The 20,630-nt window shown below is 36.7% G+C and overlaps 1 protein-coding gene and 1 long non-coding RNA gene across 4 annotated transcripts in view; both read right to left on the minus strand.

Annotated features, from left to right (window-relative positions):
* Positions 1 to 20,630, minus strand: part of Galntl6 (polypeptide N-acetylgalactosaminyltransferase like 6) — a 1,307,600-nt gene that overhangs the window by 861,212 nt on the left and 425,758 nt on the right. The window lies entirely within an intron of this gene.
* Positions 1,667 to 2,673, minus strand: LOC132653635 (uncharacterized). The gene is made up of 3 exons (XR_009591393.1): positions 2,560 to 2,673; positions 2,339 to 2,422; positions 1,667 to 1,843 (listed from the first exon to the last, which is right to left on the minus strand). It is a non-coding gene; the product is annotated as an uncharacterized LOC132653635 (long non-coding RNA).

Genomic DNA, 20,630 nt, shown 5'->3' on the forward strand with positions numbered 1-20,630 from the left:
CAGGAGGTGTAACAGGGTCAAGATCCAGATTTGTGACTCAGGGCAGGAAATGTACTAGACTGCACAGTTTATATTTTTTTAGGTAATAAACTTTCTCTATGACAGCTGAAAATATGGGTGGTTATGTAAAAGTATTGATTTGAAAAAAGATTTCACCTGTTCAAGAATTTGTTAAGCATGTCATGCTCTACCATTTAGAATATATCAAAGCTGCAACTGCCAATCTCAAACCCCCTCTCAGATTTATGCTATGGCTTTAACCATAACCCTTCATTCAAACTTCCTTAGAAATAGATGGTGTTATCTTCAGCCTTGAACACATTTCACTGAGCATGCTAAGACCTTGACCTTACTTCTTCTATTTACATTAGTTTTTGAACTCTTTTTTTTTTCAATGCAGTTTATTCAGGAACCTTGAACAATCATCTGACCCTGGGGAAAGCCAGCCCACAGCTTAAATAGCCTCTGGGTAGCCAACCCCAGCGTGCCACATGGGCAATGCAGATAGGTCCACATACATGGAAGCAAGACAGATCCTCAGCCTTAGCCAAATGTGGAGTTGTTCGTGACAGAGAGCACTCACCATCAGGAAGGTGGAAGGCAGAAACCAGCTCTATCTTTAAGGCGCGGCATTACGCAGCTCTCTACAGTTCCCCCTTTTTGTTTTAGACGCATCAGGCAAGAGTAGAGGTCTGATCTCTGATATTAGAAATAAATTGGGACTTTGTACCGATGTTCCTTTAGGTGTCATCCACCCAAAGAGCATCAGACCTGTCCAATACCTTTTTCTCAGAGGCGGGACCTGGGGCATCAACCCACATGCAATCAGACATGCTCTTCTCTGGGTCCAAAGCGGCTGACCCTGAGTGCAGTGCTTAGCCTCGCATCCTGAGCGTAACATTTTAGCTTTTTATGGTAGCCAACCATGCTTGGGGAGACTGTCTTGCTTCAAAATTGTCTAGCTATATTTTAGGTAATTGGACTGGAGAATTCGATACTATGATGGAGCAGCTGAGAGTGGCCGTTGTCACGGTAAATTCTACCAGAGTGGATGCAGGACTAGCCACAGGATTATCATCATGGATTGCTGCAGCCATGAATCATCTGAAGGAATGGGTGGGCATGGGAGCGTTAGCAGGCCTTCTGGTGTTGGTCTCCTTGGTTTGCCTGTGGTATATATACAAGATTAGAGTCTTACAACAGTGTAATGCAGCCATGACCATTCAGGCCTTTACAGTTTTTGAACTCTTAAGAGTGATTTTTCTTATGATTAGAGAGATAATAACAACTATCTAGCATCATTACAGACAATGAAGCAAAGAAAGGGACAGATTTCTCAAAAACAAAGTTGTAGGAGGACTGAGTTGTGAGAAATGATAACTCATTATAGTGCTGGTTTGATTTTTGAGATTAAAGGCCTACTAACTGAGTGCCTTCATAAAGTCCAGATTAGATTGTTTCTGTTGACAATAGGCTGTCATGCAGAAAACACAGTGAAACTTTATAAAATGCTATCAAATAATACTGTTTACCATTTTGTACACATTAGCCTATGGGATTAGTTAAAAAAGGCTTCTAACACATTTATGGTTTAATAATGAAAACATTTTATTTTCAAAGTCTACAAGGCTTTAAAATAAAGAATCATAATTCAGAAGCCCTAATATATCTTCCCTACTTCTTCATCTGTTGTGCAACTACTTTTTATATTGTAGATTTCTTCTCTGATCATTAGAAAAGTTAAACATCATCTTTTTACAGGCAGAAGTCAGGTACGCTCATTTTATGATTTCTTGGGGTGTTTGTGTGAAAATTTTCCAAAGCTGTCTTCATGTATATATAGCTGAAAAAGAAAAAGAAAGTGTACATTAGTGTCCATTATATATGCTGAATCATCTCTTCTTAGGTGAATTACTATGAGCATAATGATTTGTCAGATAACAGAAGTTTCTGTAAGCAACTAGAGAGGTATACAGTGAACTATTCTTAAGACCATTGATTAGATTCAACTTTTTGGGAATTAAAAAAAAAAACTGACCTTGGGAGAAGTTGGAGGAGAAGAAATAATATGATCAAAATATTTAAAAAAAAAAAGAAATGAAAAGGAAATGAAAGTGACTCAAAGTACGTAACACCGTCTTCCCTGGTTGGAAGAGGATTGAGGACTCAGCAGCAATCTTAATCAAGGGGCCATACTGTGCTTGCAATATGTGTCTGGTGTAGGAGAGTTGTGCTGAGGAATCTCAAAATTTGTGTAATTTTTATTTTCATTTGTAGCAACTAAAACCCATAAATCTGCAGGAAAGCCCTGCCAAACTGACTGCTCCACAGGGCATACCTTGGAGAAATATTGGAGAAATCAGCATCTTACAAGAAGACAGATTTTTTTTTTCCCAACATCTCTGTATTTTCTTTGCAATTTCTAAGGGAAAATGTAAAGAAAGGGAAAAAGACAGATAAGAGAAGAATGGGAAGTTAGTGTGGAAATTGAGACCATAACTGATGAAATATAAAAGCAACAAAAGATCATGTTTTATTAAAAAAATATATTATATTAACCTTCAGGAATCCCTGTCCCCCTCTTGATAGCCGATCCGTACACTTGGCAGTTTTCTGGGGTATTAAGCCTGGGTTTCATGACCCCCTGAATTTTCCTTCAGAAGGACATCAGGTGGTGCCTCCAGAACTCCACCTTATCAATTCATCAGGAAAAAAACATAGCATCCTCAGGTGTTCTCCAGAGTCAATATTAAATTAAACTGTGAGTCTATTTTCTTTTTAATCTGTGCTAAGTCAAAAGGGAAATATACAGAAAGATGAAAGGAGAATCAGAGAGAAAAAGCAATGACCTTTTGCCACTGTAGGTATGACTACAACAAAGAAGCCAAGAAAGAAAAGAACATCAGCCCTTCCAACTTGTAGCCCACACAATGGTCTCTATAGGTTCTAACAAAATAATTAGTATTTATTAAGTAACAATAGATTCAATGACAACCATGTTAATGAAGCAAGTTTACAACAAAAAATATGATTAAATGGCAGTATGTGTGCATTATCTTTGATAACTCTAAAATGTCACTTTAAAATATGCTTTGTCTCAATTTGCCATTGTTGTGCAAGTTAACGGCACCACTGTCGTTGCAGCTAAATGTGCGCAGATGTCTTCTACTTTCAGTTTTATGAGAATTTTACATGACTTTTGTAGTGATTCTACAATTTCAACTGAAGGGAAGAATGAATACAAATGAAACACGCAAATACCATGTTTAGAAGGCTCACAAATATGGTCTTCTGGCTTATCTGTCATAATAATATTGAAAGCACATTAATCTTTGGGAAATTAACGTAAAAATACACATTGTAAATCACCAAAATTTAACAAAATGTTGTGGTTGTTGTTGTTTAATTTTCAGGACTATCACACATAAATAGATCATTCATGAGTCAACCATTATGCCATGTTCTGCTCCAACTACCAATATGAAATTATATATGATTATATATGTATATATGTATATTTTATATGTGTTCATTGGAGAGAGTTTCTGTCTCTGTATCCCAAACTGGCTTTCAGTTCTGAATTCCTGTGCTTCAGTCTCTGAAGTACTCTAAATATTTGCCTCAAGGTTCATTTTTTTCCCCACTACAAGTTCATTCATTGTTTTCACTACCAACACTTTAAAACTGGTATAATTTTAAAATTCACCATTGATCTTGTCAGTCTAGTGGTGTTCACCAAACTGAGACCCAAGCAAAATGAATCTCTCTAGAGATTCATGTCAACAGAGGGAGACATTCTCTCAACCAACATGAATAAATTGAGGGTCATGTGGTTAATATTGCTCTTTGTGCTCAGAATTTATCAGTGATTAAAACAAAAAATAATCAATTCATATTATATTGATGCAATATTAAAAATAAATTGTTCTCCCTATAAAATTGCCTTCAGTGAGCTCTTTTGTACTTTTAAGTATTGTAGAAGAAGAGAGTTCTGTTGTCTGAGGAACAACTAATTTAATTTTCATAAGACTAAGAAGAGAAAATGCCTATTAGATAATTCCGTGTATTAAAGGAATGAATAGTAATAATCAGTAAAAGTTTCCCTTTAAGGTTTCACTTCAAAAAATACACAGAACATTGTACATAAGACAAATAATACCTGTTCTTACATAGAACATAAGTCATTTTTCAAGGAACAATATAGTGCGTACAAAATAAGGTTGGATTTTTCAATACTATTGACAATCCAGCATAAGTACACCGTTTATCTGCAGTGCTCCAGGGAGGGAAATAATCTTCACTTCCTTAAATACCAAATGACGAAATAGCACAACATGACAAATATAAGAAAAAGCACTTAAAATCTAAATCTAAAAAGGGTCTTGGACTGAGCCTTTCAAAGCTAATTATTTAAAAAAACAAAACAAAACAACAAAGATGTTTTCTAAGCTTTTAATTTAGAGTTTCTTGTTCAACAAGTTATAGGCATGAAAGACAATAGACTATTGTGTTTTCCTGGTACATACTCTGCACTCTGAACATAATTTACTTACAGGAAAGCAATTTCAATTATTATAATTATAGCTTTTAGTTTAAAGTTTTTAATAAAACCAAATTTAAAACACTCCATTTAATGGAACTTAGATATTGCATTGAGTGACACTGAATTTTGAAAGGAATTTATCACCACTAGGTTTTGTAACTAATAAGATCTGCACAGTATACATCATTTTTGCTACAAGTGACAACTACAAAATAATGCATTTTGTTCTCCTTTATTGTATTTAATGTTTTTAAAAGTTATCAGTGAAAATGCGATTTCAGGGGTTTGGAGAGATGGCTCAGTGGTTAAGAGCACTGTCTGTTCTCCAAAGGTCCTGAGTTCAATTTCCGGGGACAAAGTGGTGGCTCAGAACCATCTATAATGTGAACTGATTCACTCTTCTGACAGATGTAAATGCAGATAGAATACTTATATACATTAAAAAAATAAGTAAATATTCTTAAAAAAGAAAATGCTATTTCATATTAATACTAGTCCATGCTATATGACGAGTTCCTTACAATTTTCCAAGTACTGTAATTAAAAAAGTATACAATATACTCAATCATTATTGTAAAACAGGCTTCTTGTTATGTGATTTGTGTGAGTTGTAGTTTACTACAAGCATTTCATGATTTTGTGAGTATGATGAACGAAATGCACTTGACTTGAGATATTTCCAATCAGTGATGAATTCAGAAAACTACTTCCACATTAAACTGAACAATGAATAGCACATTTATGGAGGCATAAAATACCTTTTACTTATTAAAGGATTATCTTTTTATCTACTTGCTTATTCTAATACATCATGTTTTAAGAATGCAAAGTGATCTAACTGATATGTAAACACTAATTTGGAAAAAAACTCTCTTCTAGAAATTCAAGTATCTGAACAGAGCAGGTAGTGTAGTTTCTCAAGGGAAACAAAATTATTAGTGTTAAAGAGCATACATTTTAGGGTTTACCTCTCAAAGAGACTACAAATATGGCCCATTTAGTTGCAAGAGAAGAATATATGTTTGCCATGTTTTAAAGTGTTTGTACTGCTACTATTGTTATCATCACCATCATCACCATTTACTTAGAATGCTAAAACAGGCTTCAGTCTGTAAGTCATGTAAATGTTGTCAGACTTATCCTAGCAATAAGAAAATAATTGGAAGTATTAGAAACACACTCTTTTCTTTTTTTAATATTTTTTATTTTAATTAATTTTATACATTCATTTGTATCCCAGTTGTAGCCCTCTCCCTCTTTCCCTCCCAATCCACTCCTCCCTCCCTCATTTTCTCCCTGCCCCCTTCCAAGCCCACTGAGAGGGGGTGTCCTCCTTCCATCTGGCCCTAGCTTATCAGGTATCTTCAGGATGGTTGCAATGTCCTTATCTGTGGCCTAGCAAGGCTGTCCTTCCCTCAGGGGGAGGGGGAAGCTCAATGAGCCAGACATTGAGTTCATGTCAGAAAAAATTCCTGTCCCCCTTACTAGGGAACCCACTTGGATACTGAGCTACCATGGGCTACGTCTGAGCAGGGGTTGTAGGTTATATCCATGCATGGTCCTTGGTTGTATAAACAGTCTCATAGAAGACCCCTGTGCCCAGATATATTTGGACCTTGTGGGGCTTCCTGTTCCCTCTAGGTTATACTAATTCCTCCTTCCTTCATATGATTCCCTACATGCTGCCGAAGGCTTGGTTATGGGTCTCAGCATCTGCTTTGATACACTGCTAGGTAGAGTCTTTCAGGTGCCTTCTGTGGTAGGCTACTGTTCTGTTACTTGTTTTATCCTACTTCCAATGTCCATAGCCTTTGTCTTTCTAGATGAGGATTAATCATCTTACCCCTGGTCCTCTTTCTTGTTTATCTTCTTTAGGTTTACAGATTTTAGTATGTTTATCCTATTTTATACGTCTAGTACCCACTTATAAGTGAGTATATACCATGTGTCTCTTTCTGCTCCTGGGATATCTCACTCAGGATGATTTTTTTCTAGATCCCACCATTTGCCTGCAAAATTATGATTTCCTTGTTTTTAATTGTTGAGTAGTATTCCATTGTGTAAAAGTACCACAATTTCTTTATCCATTCCTCCTTTGATGGGACCTCATGAAACTGAAAAGCTTCTGTAAAGCAAAGGACACAGTTGTCTGAACAAAACGACAGCCTACAAATTGGGAAAGGATCTTCACCAACCCAACGTCTGACAGAGGGCTGATATCTGGAATATATAAAGAACTAAAGAAGTTAAAAGGCAATAATTCAAGGAACCCAATTAAAAAATGGGTTATGGAGCTAAACAGAGAATTCTCTGTAGAAGAATATAGAATGGCAGAGAAACACATAAGGAGATGTACAACATCCCTAGCCATCAGAGCAATGCAAATCAAAATGACCCTGAGATTTCACCTTACACCCATCAGAATGGCTAAGATCAACAACTCAAGTGACAACACATGCTGGAGAGGTTGTGGAGAAAAGCCAACCCTCCTCCATTGCTGGTGGGAATGTAAACTTGTACAACCACTCTGGAAATCAGTTTGTCGCCTTCTCAGACAATTAGGAACAGTGCTACCTCAAGATCCAGCTATACCACTCCTAGGCATATATCCAAAAGATGCTCAAGTACAGAACAAGGACATTTGCTCAACCATGTTTGTAGCAGCTTTATTCATAATAGCCAGAATGTGGAAACAACCCAGATGTCCCTCAACGGAGGAATAGAAACACACTTTAGTAGAGGAGTGACATTTGAAAGATCTCCCTGCCCTCCCCTACTCATGAAAATCTAGTAAAACATAAAAATCTAAAGAGTAAGAAACAAGATATTTTATATTAGAGCCAAGAATCAGGTAACCTTACTGTGGGGAGAGAAAAATGCTTAGAGATTAATTTTGTGGATTGGTGGACGCTGAGTGTGACTAACTTTAAACTCAGAGAAGACTAGCAGACTTGTCTAGTTAGACACCTCTTCCGCCTCTATGGCCCTGCTACTAGAGTCTTCCTTGAGTGCTCCTCATATCCTCCAGTTTGCCTATCCTGACTTAGGTCTCCAGCATGTCACAGATGCTCCCACCCTCAGATTTTCTTTACACTCCTTCTGAGCTCTTCACTCTGCTCTCCCCAGTCTGATCTCTACCCCCATATTTCTCTTTTCCCCTTCTCCTACCTTGTTTCCTTCTCTTCAGCCACTACCTCTGTCTATTCTATTTCCCCTTCTGAGTGAGATTTATGCATCCTCCCTTGGATCCTCCTTGTTACTTGTCTTCTGTGGGTCTGTAACTCAAAGTACGCTTATCCTGTATTATATGGTTAAAATCCACTTATAAGTGAGTACATATCATGTGTGTATTTCAGGGTGACTAGACATGTCTCCCAGTAGAGGGTGGAGAACACCAACCCACCTACAAAAACTTTGTCTCAAATTTTACTCTGACTACCCGAAGTGCAGGGATAAAGACAGAGCATGGATTGAGGAAATGTCCATCCAGTGCCAAGCCCGGACACTATAAAAGATATACTCACTTAAGCTTGTAGCCTTCCAGAGTTGTCCTCTGAGAGGCTCTACCTAGCAATGTCACAAAACAGGTGCTGAAACCCACAGCCAAATATTGGCCAATGCATAGGGAGTCTTGTGGAAAAGTGGGAGGAAAGAGAAAATGACATGGAGGTGACAAGAGTGCTACAAAAAGACCAACAGAGCCAACTAACCAGGGCTCAGAGGGGCTTGCCAAGGCTGAAGAATCAACAGAGGACCATGCACGGACTGGAACTAGATCCCCACCCTACAAAATGCAGCAGATAGGCTCATGCGGGTCCTCAAGTAAGGAAAGTAGGGACTGTATCTAGCAAGGACTTTCCTGCTAGCTCTTTGATCACTTCCCTCTGGCAGGACTGTCTTGCCAGACCACAGGGTAAGAGGACATACTCAGTCCTGATGAGACTTGACAAGCTGGGGTGTACTGGAAAAGGGAGGCGTCCCTTTTCTGAGAAATAGGGGAGGAAGGAAAGGGAAGGTAGGACTGAGAGATGAGGTATGACAGGGCAACAACCAGGATGTAAAGTGAATTAAAGAATAAATTAATTAAAAACTAAAAGACCGGCACTAGAACTTCAACTTTAAAGAGTGTTCTTTTCTTCCTGAGTTTTATCTACCAAAGTGATCAGTCCGAGGCCATCACAATAAAAGATGCAAGAAAGCCCTGTTCTTGGGAAGATAGAGGAATAGGAAATGATTTTAGTGAAAATGTCTAGACGTGCCTCCATAATGATGGCCAACTTCTATGGAAAAAAAAATTAAAGCCTTAATCCAATTGGAGAAAGTACATTTCCCTGATGATTTCGGTCTTCTCTACATTTCCTATTTCAGTTAAGGACCAAGCTATTGGGAGGGGAAGCCCTCAGAGTCTCCTGATAGGGATCATATATTGATGACAAAGACTATCAAAAGACTCAGTTTAACCCATAAAATTAGATGATACTCCTCACACCCCCAAATACCACATCAATACAATCTTGGTATGGTAGTAGTGGGTAGTAAGTGAAAGAGCTGAAAGAATAAGCTTTGTGGAATGAAGTGTCTTTGGGGAATTCCAAATAGACAGGCAAGATCCATGCAGAGATGCTGTGGGATACTAAGTCTCTGGGTATCTCCAGGAGGCCGAATTAGGGTCTAAGAGGAGTTAATAAATGTTATACAGAGACTAGTTCTCTCCTATTAATATAAACTTTTATAGTACAGGCCTATTTATATCAGTTCTTATTATCTGATAGATTATATTTGCCCTTTTTTTTAGGTATTCAGAGTTTCTTTTATGCAGGATAAAATTTCATCTCTGAGAACAATTTCAGAGAAAAGAATTGGATATCTAATCTGCCCACAAATAAAACCGGAAGAAGGAAATAGGGACTCCTTATAGTAACGTTCATAAAAGCCTGGTGATGCTAATTTCTTATTAAAATACAAAGAGGCCCAGCAGTGAAGGGAATGGAAATGGAATGTGTTTACCTCCAAGTCTCCTTGCTTCATAATGGTAAGCTCAGATACTTTTTTCATGGTAAGATATTCTTAGTTGTCTAGATATTATATTAGTGCATATTTATTAGAACATTCAAGAGGCAGAAGCCTGTGAAATAAAATCTAGAAGTCCACAGTCATTTGCACCCTGCCGTGTATTGTTACTCTATGCTTCATAAATGCTCGCTGTTGACATGATGGTTTGTAGCTCCCTTAGTTTATTCAGAGGCTTTGTCTTTTACAAACATAGCCACTTGCCATTCTGCTTTCTACCATGAGTTGAGTCCACATGAAAATGTAACCTAAATAAAAGCAAATACTATCTATGGACACCAAAAAAAATATTTTTATAAAATACCAGTCTCAAGTACTATATTTTAGCAGCAGAAAATAGACAAAGACTCTTAGTAATATATACATGTATTTCTCAAATTTAGAAGAGATTACCAAGGAGCAGGAAGCATAATCTACATGACAATTTCTGGTTTCATATCTTTGATTTAAAAACGTATTTGGTAGCAGGGACAAAGACTTTTTGGCTTAAGCAGAAATTCTAAGATTGATCTAAAACAATGCAAGAAGTCATTGAAAACATAAAGAAGTGCTCTAATTAGCCACCATAGACAAACCAATAATGAAAACAACTACAGTTAGTGATAAAAATCTGTCAAAGGAAATATAAAAGGCAACTGATGCTGCTCTCAAAGGCCTGTTTACAGAATAATTTTGGCCAAAAAAAAAAAAAAAAAAAGAAAATGTGACACTTGATCCAAACAAAAGGCATTAAACGGTATTCACAATATAGAACTTGTTTAAATACATGACTATATAGAGTGAAAAGAGACATATATTACTCAAAGAGAAACTAAAACAATTCACAGGCATATCACATTCTTCAGTAGGAGGAGGATAAGTCTTTATTACAATCATCTTGAGATGGCTGAAAGAGAAGGTCTAAACCTTGAATAAATTCATAATGGAGAACTTGGATATTATATTTTTAGATGTACAAGTTTCCAGGTATTAACAGATATTGATAAATATTCTTATACCACATACACTCTATATCTATAATGATAAAATATTTTTAAATGGCCTTCCTCTTCAAAATCCACAGCTCTCATCTCATCATAAAAATGAAAGTGTTAAAGGAAAAAAAAAACAAAAACAAAAACGCTTATGCAATCCTTATAGAGAAATGTTTTTAAATTACCTAAGCAGTACTCATACAAAACTGCCAAGGTCATCAATAGCAAGGAATGTTTGAGAATCTGTGAGAACCTGCAGGAGCCTTAAAGGAAATGATGACTAATTATTTCACGTACCCATAGCAGATGATGATCAAGAAAAGACATTAGGTACAATGTCTAAAGAAGAGATTACAGGATAGACTCCAGTTAACATCCTTTCAACATTGCTTCAGTATTTATGATATCTACATTATCTACATCCTGATAATGTGAGATATTAACAACAGCAGAAACTGGTCGAGGTTTATGAGGGCTTCGTACTTGTTGCAACTTTTTTTTTATACTCTAAAACTGTTCATGTTTATCATAAACATTTTTAATGTTATTTGTAACTTGGTAATATTGAATCCATCTGAATGCTGAGGTATGTGTTTGTTCAGTTTGTGGCACTGCTGTCAAGATTTCTCATTATTTACTGTGAAACACATTATCATAATTAATAGCTGTTAAATAAATAACAAGGAACAACAGCCTGGCTTATGTCTGTGTTGTATTAGTTTGAATTTAGATGATGATAAACTATGCATTTCAGTGGTTTTTATTTTCCTGCTTATCTTGATACTATTTAAAATTGTGAGGAACCAAGGCGTGTTTTATTAGCGTGAACAGGAAAGAGAATATACATTCAGCAAAATGAGTTTGTGGAAGTACAAATGTGAATTTGAATGAAATTAAAATAGTAAGCCTTTGTCTCTGTTTACGATTAGTAATCTGATGAAATAAATATTCCGTACTTGATTCTAAGCTATTGTAACTACAAAAGGTTGCTTTAAGTTGATTACAATTGTGGAACAGCTGATGAAAGCTTGGATGATGTCAGTTTGTCTTTATTTCTTATTTGTACATCCTTGTCTGTGAGTATGAATAAAAATACCTGATTTCTGAATATTTCAACTTCTCTCTCTCTCTTGCAAATGTCACTGGCTCATTATTCCATGGAATGACAATAAAAATGTATGCCTTCATAGAATTTTTTTTTTAAAGAAAAAATTTGGTTGTGGTGCTATTAAAGGCAGGGTTATTGAATAACATCAATCCCTTAGTGGGTAAATGTATCATATAACTACATTTAATATATATATATATATATGTACATATGATGCATAGCATATAAAAACTTTAAGCTTGTTGTAGATAATTTCTTAAACATCAGGATATTTCACAGTTGCCATTTGTATAAATTTGCTTAAATAGAATTTACCTATGCAAATTTTGCAGCAAGTGAAAATGGAATTTCTGTCAACTGTTGAACTTGGAATTTTATGAGCGGGAATCATTTCAGTAGAGAAAGAAATATTGTCTTTTTTAAGTAGATACCGGTGCCAGTGTTTACTCCAGAATCACCATTAAAATCAAGATATAAAAATAACTGAAGAATTAACACTTTTTAAAAAAAATGTTTGAGAATGTTATCTAAACTTTTCAAGTGTTTAAAGCAATTACTTATGCTTGGAGAAATTCCTTTCTTGTCTTGTTATATTTTCAAACAAAGATAAAAACAGCTCATTCTTTCTTCTACAGTGTAGCCCTTTAATTACTAGAGTTAAATGTTTCTGTAATTTCTTAAACAGATAGGAATTTTAGAGTCTCCATCACACAGTGATGACTGGAGTTGGCAATCTTCCTCCCATGGATATAAAGGTGAAGTTTAAAAGAAATGGAGTTGGAAAGCAATTTTAATTCCTGTTATGGAATTCACATTTGTATTTAAGCAGTTGCAAAACCACAATGGGTTCTCATCTTAAACCTGTTTTTTTTTTTAAAGGTTTATTGTACTCTGTGTTCTTAAAAATAAAGTGAAGATTCTTTCTCAGTATGTAGGCTGTCGTTTTGTTCTGATGACAATGTCCTTTGCTTAAAGACAAGTTTTTTAGTTTCATGAGGTCCCAGTTACTTTTTAAAAATATTTTTTTCTTTTCTTTTTTTTAAAATTAATTACAGCTTATTCACTTTGTTTTTTTTTAATTTTTTTTAATTTTATTATTATTATTTATTTTTTTTTATCAGTTACATTTTATTAACTCTGTATCCCAGCCGTGTCCCGATCCCTCATTCCCTCCCAGTCCCTCCCTCCCTCCCTCATCTCCACCGTGCCCCTTTCCAAGTCCACTGATAGGGGGGACCTCCTCCCCATTCATCTGATCCTGTTTTATCAGGTATCTTCAGGACTGGCTGCAAAGCCCTCCTCTGTGGCCTAACAGGACTGCTCTTCCCTTCGGGGGTGGGGAGACCAAAGAGCCAGTCTACTGAGCGCATCTGAAAGACTCTAACTAGCAGTGTTTTCAAAGCAAAGACTTATGAACAAACCTTTGGCAGAGTACAGGGAATCATAAGAAAGAAGGGGAGTTAGTCTGATGGGGAAAGGATAGGAGTTCCACAAGGACCAAATATATCTGGGCACAGGGTCTTTTCTGAGACTGACATTCAACCAAGGACCATGTATAGATATAACCTAGAACCTCCACTCAGATGTAGCCTGTGGTAGCTCAATAACCAATTGGTTTCCCAAAGTGAGGGGAACAGGGACTATTTCTAACAGGAACTCAATGACTGGCTTATTCACTTTGTATCCCACCTGTAGCTCCCTCCCTCCTCACCTCTGAAACCCACTCTCCTTCCCTCTGTCCTACCCATACCCCTCCTCCAGTCCATTGATGGGGAGTTCTTTCTTCCCAGTCTATCAGGAGTGGCTGCATTGTCTTCCTCTGTGGCCTGGTAATCTGCACCCCCCTTGAGAGGGATGTGATCAAAGAGCAGGCCAATCAGTTCATGTGAAATAGTAAGACCTGGAAAGGACAAGAGCATCACAAGTAGATGCTCAGAGATGCACAAGTAGATCAACAGAACCAAAACAACTGGGCACAGGGGTCTTTTCTGAGACTGATACCCCAACCAAGGACCATTCATGGAGATAATCTAGAACCCCTGCACAGATGTTGCTAAAGGCAGTTTTGTATTCAAGTGGGTTCCATAGTAATTGGAACAGAGGTCCCATTTATTGATTGTTTATCTTAGAGCCTGTGTTGTTGGTGTTCTGTTCAGGAAGTTGTCTCCTATGCTAATGAGTTCTATGTTCTTCTCCACCTTTTCTTCTAACAGATTTAGTGTGTCTGGTTTTATGTTGAGGTCTTTGATCCACTTGGACTTTAGTTTTGTGCAGGGTGATAAATATGGATCTATTTGCATTTTTCTGCATATAGACATCCAGTTAGACCAGCACCATTTGTTGAAAATGTTGTCTTTTTTCCATTGTATGGTTTTGGCTTTCTTGTCAAAAATCAAGTATCCCTAGGTGTGTGAATTTATTCCTGGATCTTTTATTTGGTTTCATTGATCCACCGTTCTGTTTCTATGCCAATACCATGCCGTTTTTTTTTTTTTTATTACTATTGCTCTGTAGTACAGCTTGAGATCAAAGATGGAGATACCTCGGATGATCTGTTGTTGTACAGAATCGTTTTGGCAATTCTGGTTTATTTATTTATTTATTTATTTTTTGTTTCTCCATGCGAAGTTGAGAATTTTTCTTTCAAGGTCTGTAAAGAGTTGTGCTGGCATTTTGATGCAAATTGTGTTGAATCTGTAGATTGCTTTTAGCAGGATGGACATTTTCACTATGTTAATCCTACTGATCCATGAGCATAGGAGATCTTTCCATCTTCTGATATTTTCCTTGATTTCTTTCTTTAGAGACTTGAAGTTGTTTTGTTGTTTGTTTGTTTTGACAGGTCTTTCACTTGCTTGGTTAGAGTCACACCAAGGTACTTTATGTTATTAGTGGCTATTGTGAAGGGTGTTGTCTAATATCTTTATTGGCCCTTTTGTCTTTTGTATACAGGAGAGCTTCTGATTTTTTTGAGTTAAATTTTTATCCAGCCACTTTGTTGAAGGTGTTTATCAGCTGAAGGATATCTGACAGAGGGCTATTTTCCAGTATATATAAAGAACTCAAGAAGTTAAAAAACAACAAATCAAGTAACCCAATTAAAAAATGGGGTACAGAGCTAAACAGAATTCTCTGTAGAAGAATACAGAATTGCAGAGAAACACTTAAAGAAATGCTCAACGTCATTAGTCATCAGGGAAATGCAAATCAAAACAACCCTGAGATTTCACCTTACACCTATCAGAATGGCTAAGATGAAAGGGAGAGCTTTGGTGATGTGGGTGTCTTTGAGTTATTTCTGCATCTATAAGGAACTTCCCAATCATATTCTCATAAGTAGCTGACATAAAACATTATTTCACCAATTTGGACTTTGGTGGTATCTGTACTTTGCTCTGTTATGGGTTCCTTATCTCAGATTAGTAGATTTCTGTGTTGTTTCTGGAGATCCCCCCTGTCCCAATGGATTTCCTTTCAGACACCAGATCATTATCCACACTCAGATGCATGTTTTTTCTTTTTTCTTTTCTTTTCTTTTCTTTTCTTTTCTTTTCTTTTCATTTCGTTTCTTTCTTTCTTTCTTTCTTTCTTTCTTTCTTTCTTTTTTTGTTAAGTGGAGACAATTAATTAAAGTGACTGTTTTCTCACTCGGGCAGAAAAGCAGTAGCAAATGAGGTGTAACTTTTAAGAAAAAGGAGAAGTCTGTGTTAGAATGAAGTAGGGTGCAGAGGTATATTTTGTTTGGGCATGTTAATTATATGAACTAAAGGGGGCTTTTGATTGCCGGACTTAAGATATTTTGATAATTTTGATAGCTGGACATTGGTAGTTGGCTTTAGGAGGAGGGAGTAGTGAAACAAGGGGCTAGATAGTGGTGGCTAGCTTTAGGTATGTAATCTAATGGTTTTTATCAAGGCGGACGGAATGGGGGAGAAGAGAAAGGCTTGCCAGAGCCATGGTTGCCATGCTCCAGTTGGTAAGAGTCCCTTCAGCTTCTCCTACTATAAGTTTTGTCACATGACATCCAGTCATGGAATTTTTTTTTTGTAGAATTCCTAAATTCACTGAACAGCCTTCAGATGACCTCAGCAAGAATTATAAAAAAAAATGCTACAATTCAACAAATTATAGCCTCTTCCTTTGCTGTCGTTTTTTTGTTCTGTTTATTTCTTCTTCTGTTGTATGATGAGTGACTCTGCTTAGAATCAAGGCTAATACTTAACACACATAAGCTTAAAATTCAAGTTTTTAAAGCCTACAGAATGGAAATGCATTATAATGTGTTTTGATGGAAGACACTGTAGCTTGGAGATGATCCTAAGAAACAGTGAATGTCATCCATTATTATGTGTGTGCCTCTAGTGTAGGGGCTTTACATTGATTAATGTATTTAATCTTTGAAAAGCTGATTTGAAACATTTATAATCCTGTACTTTATAGTTGAAGAAATAGAGGCACAGAGAATTTATATAAACATTGACAGTAGCTTGCATAGTAAAAAGTAGAGACAGAATTTGCATGTCTAACTCCAGAAACTGCTTTAACAATTTCACTATCCAGCTTCTCTGAAAGAGATGATGTGGTACCTCTGTCCACACAGACATTTTTTAAGGAAAGATAAGAAATCTGTTTAATCTCTTTGGAAATAGAAACCCAGAGTATGATTGAGATTTAACATTCTCAAAAATGATTTCTTGATGTTTCCTTCAGTTGCTGGAATATGCTGCTGCTTCCTTCTCCTCCTCCTCCTCTTCTTTGCCTCCATCTTCTTCCTCTCAAAAGAAGGATCCTGCACCTTCAGAGCCCTTGCCAACATCTATTTACTCTTCTTCTACAATCTGGAGGACAAAGATGTAAAGTGGGATGCTCCAAATGAAACTCTCATCATGGACTTTATACTGCTTATAATTGTTATTCCAATAACAGTCTTCTAGGTTGCCTAGCGACCTCTGATGTCATTACCTGACACTATCAGAAGTCTGCAAGATAAAAAAGACCTGCCTTCCATCCCATAATCTCTTACTCCTCTTTGTCTTTCTGTCTGTCATAGTCTTTTTGTCTATCTCTTTCTTTCTCTGGCTTTATGGTTCACTTAAGCTCTAACTGCTTTCCCTATCCCTTCCCTCAAATAAACCTCTTTGTATCAGACCTGTTGCATGGCAAGCAGTTATTAATATATTATAACAACTAATATATGAATTATTATATTTAGAGTGAAATTCCAGGTAGTTATCCTTACTGTTATTTTTTTTACCAAATATTACCAGCTTTATCTACTTACATGATTGAAAATCACCAACTGATTTCATTTGCTCTGTCTCACATTCCATTCTACAAACATATGTAGCTGCTTTTATCTCGAAAATCTTTGGATTGTGTTATTTCTTCTGCCTGGAATGTACATTCCTGAGCATTTACATGACGGCTTTTTTTTTTCTCCCTCGTCATTCAGGTTTCACTTGAAATGTCACTTATTCAAAAATGCCCATCCCTCGTGGGCTCCAAAGTAGCCTCCTTCTGTCATTACCTGTCACATCACTTTGTTTTACATCCTTGGTATCACCTCTCAGCCTCAGAACAGTGTCAGTACCAATTACCAAGGCAGTTATGAATAAAATATACACAGCCTTTCATCAAACAGAGCTGTAAGCATTCATTATAAGGGGATATGTCGTTAAACATCATGGACATTTGAGGAACATCTGTACTTGTCTTTTCCAAACCGCATTTACTTTGTTTATATTTCCTGATCTCTTACCTTTGTTCATGTTCTGAAATAATTTGGGCTGCTTATTTTTTATATATTGTGATAAGTCAGTGTTGTAACCTGAACAATTAAAGCTATTTCTGTGGGAGTTTAGGAATAACAAAGAAGGTAGATCCAAGTGCCAGCTACAAGACTGAAGGATGGTCTAATATTCTCCCAAAAGGAATGACTTCTTTTTCTTCTTTATCTACCAGGTGTATGCCACTTTCTGGGGTTGCACCCGATACTATCAGCTAAGAGGTTCACAATGAAGAACAACACAACCAAGCTGAAAAAAATTGCATGAGTGTTTCAAGTAAATTTCTGAGTTTTTTTGTTTTGTTGTTGTTGTTGTTGTGTGCAGTCATAGTAGTGGTGGTATATGTATAGTAGACTGAATTTGTGGCTTTCATTAAACACATTTCATAGACTGTATATTGGGCATTGACAATATCTATTATCCTTATATGAGCTTTCATTGAATCTGTATCTGTATCCACATCATCTACATATCTATCTCTCCATTTACCTGAAAGTGTATCAGATATAATTCTGCACTGAGCAGACAGAACATAAAGAATCTGTGCTTACTTGTCTCATGGTTTTAATACATGGATGGAAGTTGAAATGCATTGGTGGAGGTTGAAAACAGCAAGACCATTGCTCTGTGGTACAGCTTGAGATCAGGAATAGAGATACCTCCAGATGATCTGTTGTTGTAACAGGCTTGTTTTAGCAGTCTGGGTTTTCCCATATGAAGTTGAGAATTTTTCTTTCAGGGTATGTAAAGAATTGTGTTGGTATTTTGATGGGAATTGCGTTGAATCTGTAGATTGCTTTTGGCAGGATGGCCATTTTCACTATGTTAATCCTACCAATCCATGAGCATAGATCTTTCCAACTTCTGATATGATCTTCAATTTCTTTCTTCAGATAATTATATTTGAAGATTTTGTTCAGTTACATATGTACAAGCATTTACACACACCACACAGATACAAATATATACATACACTATATATCTTAATATACATACTATATATACAATATATACATACACTTTTCCTTTTTTTCTTCCTTGTATTTGCTTAAATTTGAAATTTTCAAAAATTTACATAAATTAAACACCTTTACATTATTTGTTAATTGTAGCATTTGTTTTGCAAGTGACATTTTTTGGTGAGCTAAGCTTCATTTGTTTTTAATGCTGCATTTTAGAAAACTTTAATAGATAAGGAAGAATACCACCCACCAAGTAGGGCTATTTATTTTTTCATTAACTTTAAATTGCAAACATGAGAAATTAGTAAACTGATCATCATATACTTAAGAGTGAATTTTAGGATTAATAAAATTTACATGTCATCAACTTAGTACACATGGAGTATTGTTTTGTATATGTTTACTTTTATGTAGATACATACATACTGGAAAGATTAGATAGTAATTATCTAAATGTTTCAACCCAGGCCAGGGAAGCAGGTGGCCACAGGCAGATTTTCCCCTTGTCATCTCCAGTTTATAGCTCTCCATCCTCCGTGGTTTCCCTTTTGTCTATGACACCACCTCTGATGGATCATAAAGGTGAACAAAGTGCAACTAATAAAAAAAAATTTCAATAAACTGCACAATCTTTCCTAATAAAAAAAAGATCTACTCCAAACTTTCTTCCTCCAACTTGCCCCCTACCCTAGTCTCCAACACCAGCAGACCTCCCTGTGTGAGGGAAGCTCTTTAGCTCCAACACCAGCCGAGCAGGCCAGGGAGACAGTTAAGTACACTGGTGACCTTCTCCACTATCTTCTCCTCCAAACCCAGTTCCCCAGTCTCACCTCTCTATGCAACAGAACATATGATGCAGTGTTCCTCCCCATCTGCCCACATCTCCAATGGATCCCACAGACCTTCCTTTCCAAACAGAAGAGGTAGAAAAGAGGGAAAAGGACAGGAGCCTACCACAGAGGTCCTCTGAAAGACTCTACCCAGCAGGATATCAAAGCAAATGCTGAGACTCATAGCCAAACTTTGGGCAGAGTGTAGGGAATCTTATAAAAGAAGGGGAGATAGAAAAACCTGGAGAGGACAGGAGCTCCACAAGGAGACCAACAGAACCCAAAAATCTGAGCCCAGGAGTTCTTTTCTGAGGCAGATACTTTAAAAATGGACCATGCATGGAGATACCCTAGAACTCCTGCACAGATATAGCCCATGGCAGCTCAGTCTCCAAGTGGGTTTCCTAGTAAGGGGTTCAGGAGTTTTCTGTAACATGAACTCAGTGGCTGGCTCTTTGATCACCTTCCTCTGAGGGGGGAGCAGCTTTGCCAGGCCACAGAAGAAGACAGTTCAGTCAGTCCTGTTGAGACCTGATAGACTATGGTCAGATGGAAGGGGATGAGGACCTCCCCTATCAATGGACTTGGGGAAAAGCATGGGAGAAGAAGAGGAAGGGAGGTTGAAATTGAGAGGGATAAAAAGTTAATAAATTGTAATTAATAAAAAATAAATTAATTTTAAAAAAGGAAAACAGCAAGACCTGAACTTTGGCCAGAACATTGAAAAGAGAAACTATTGAAGAAATGGCCAGAACAAAGAGTTCCACGTAAAGAACAAACATGGCAGGGGCAAAGAGACTTGTCTTCTGAAACTGCCCAAGCTGCTCCCAATGCGGATCATATTTTGGCAGTAGCAATGGCCATAGGAAAAGAATCACGATCAGAAGTATGCACACATTTCTTAGTCAAAATGGGCCATTCTCCCGAATCTTATCTCTTCATTTCTTCGTAATGTGATTCACCAAGATTTAGTGAAAAGCTCATAGGCTGGTTGATCTCTGACATTTTTAAGTTAACCATGATACCAAATGTTTGTGACTGTTCCACCAGCATGTATCATTGTGTAATGCTTTACTAGTTAAGCCTTCTGAAAACCATTCTATGTGATATGTGCTATTATGTATTTCTTTAGTATGCAATTTGGAGATCATTGTTACCTTCATTGTTTTATTGTGTGCATTTATTTATCTCTGTGAAGAGCTACATGGGTTGTAATTGGGGCAATACAAAGCTAAAGAGAATATTGTGCTTAAGGATCTCAAAATCTAATGTTGGAGGAGTTATACACACACATATATATGATATATATGTACATATATCATATATATACACGCATATATACATATATAGACACTAC

Source organism: Meriones unguiculatus, chromosome 4 (genome assembly GCF_030254825.1).
Source record: "Meriones unguiculatus strain TT.TT164.6M chromosome 4, Bangor_MerUng_6.1, whole genome shotgun sequence".
In the NCBI taxonomy this organism is placed as follows: domain Eukaryota; kingdom Metazoa; phylum Chordata; class Mammalia; order Rodentia; family Muridae; genus Meriones; species Meriones unguiculatus.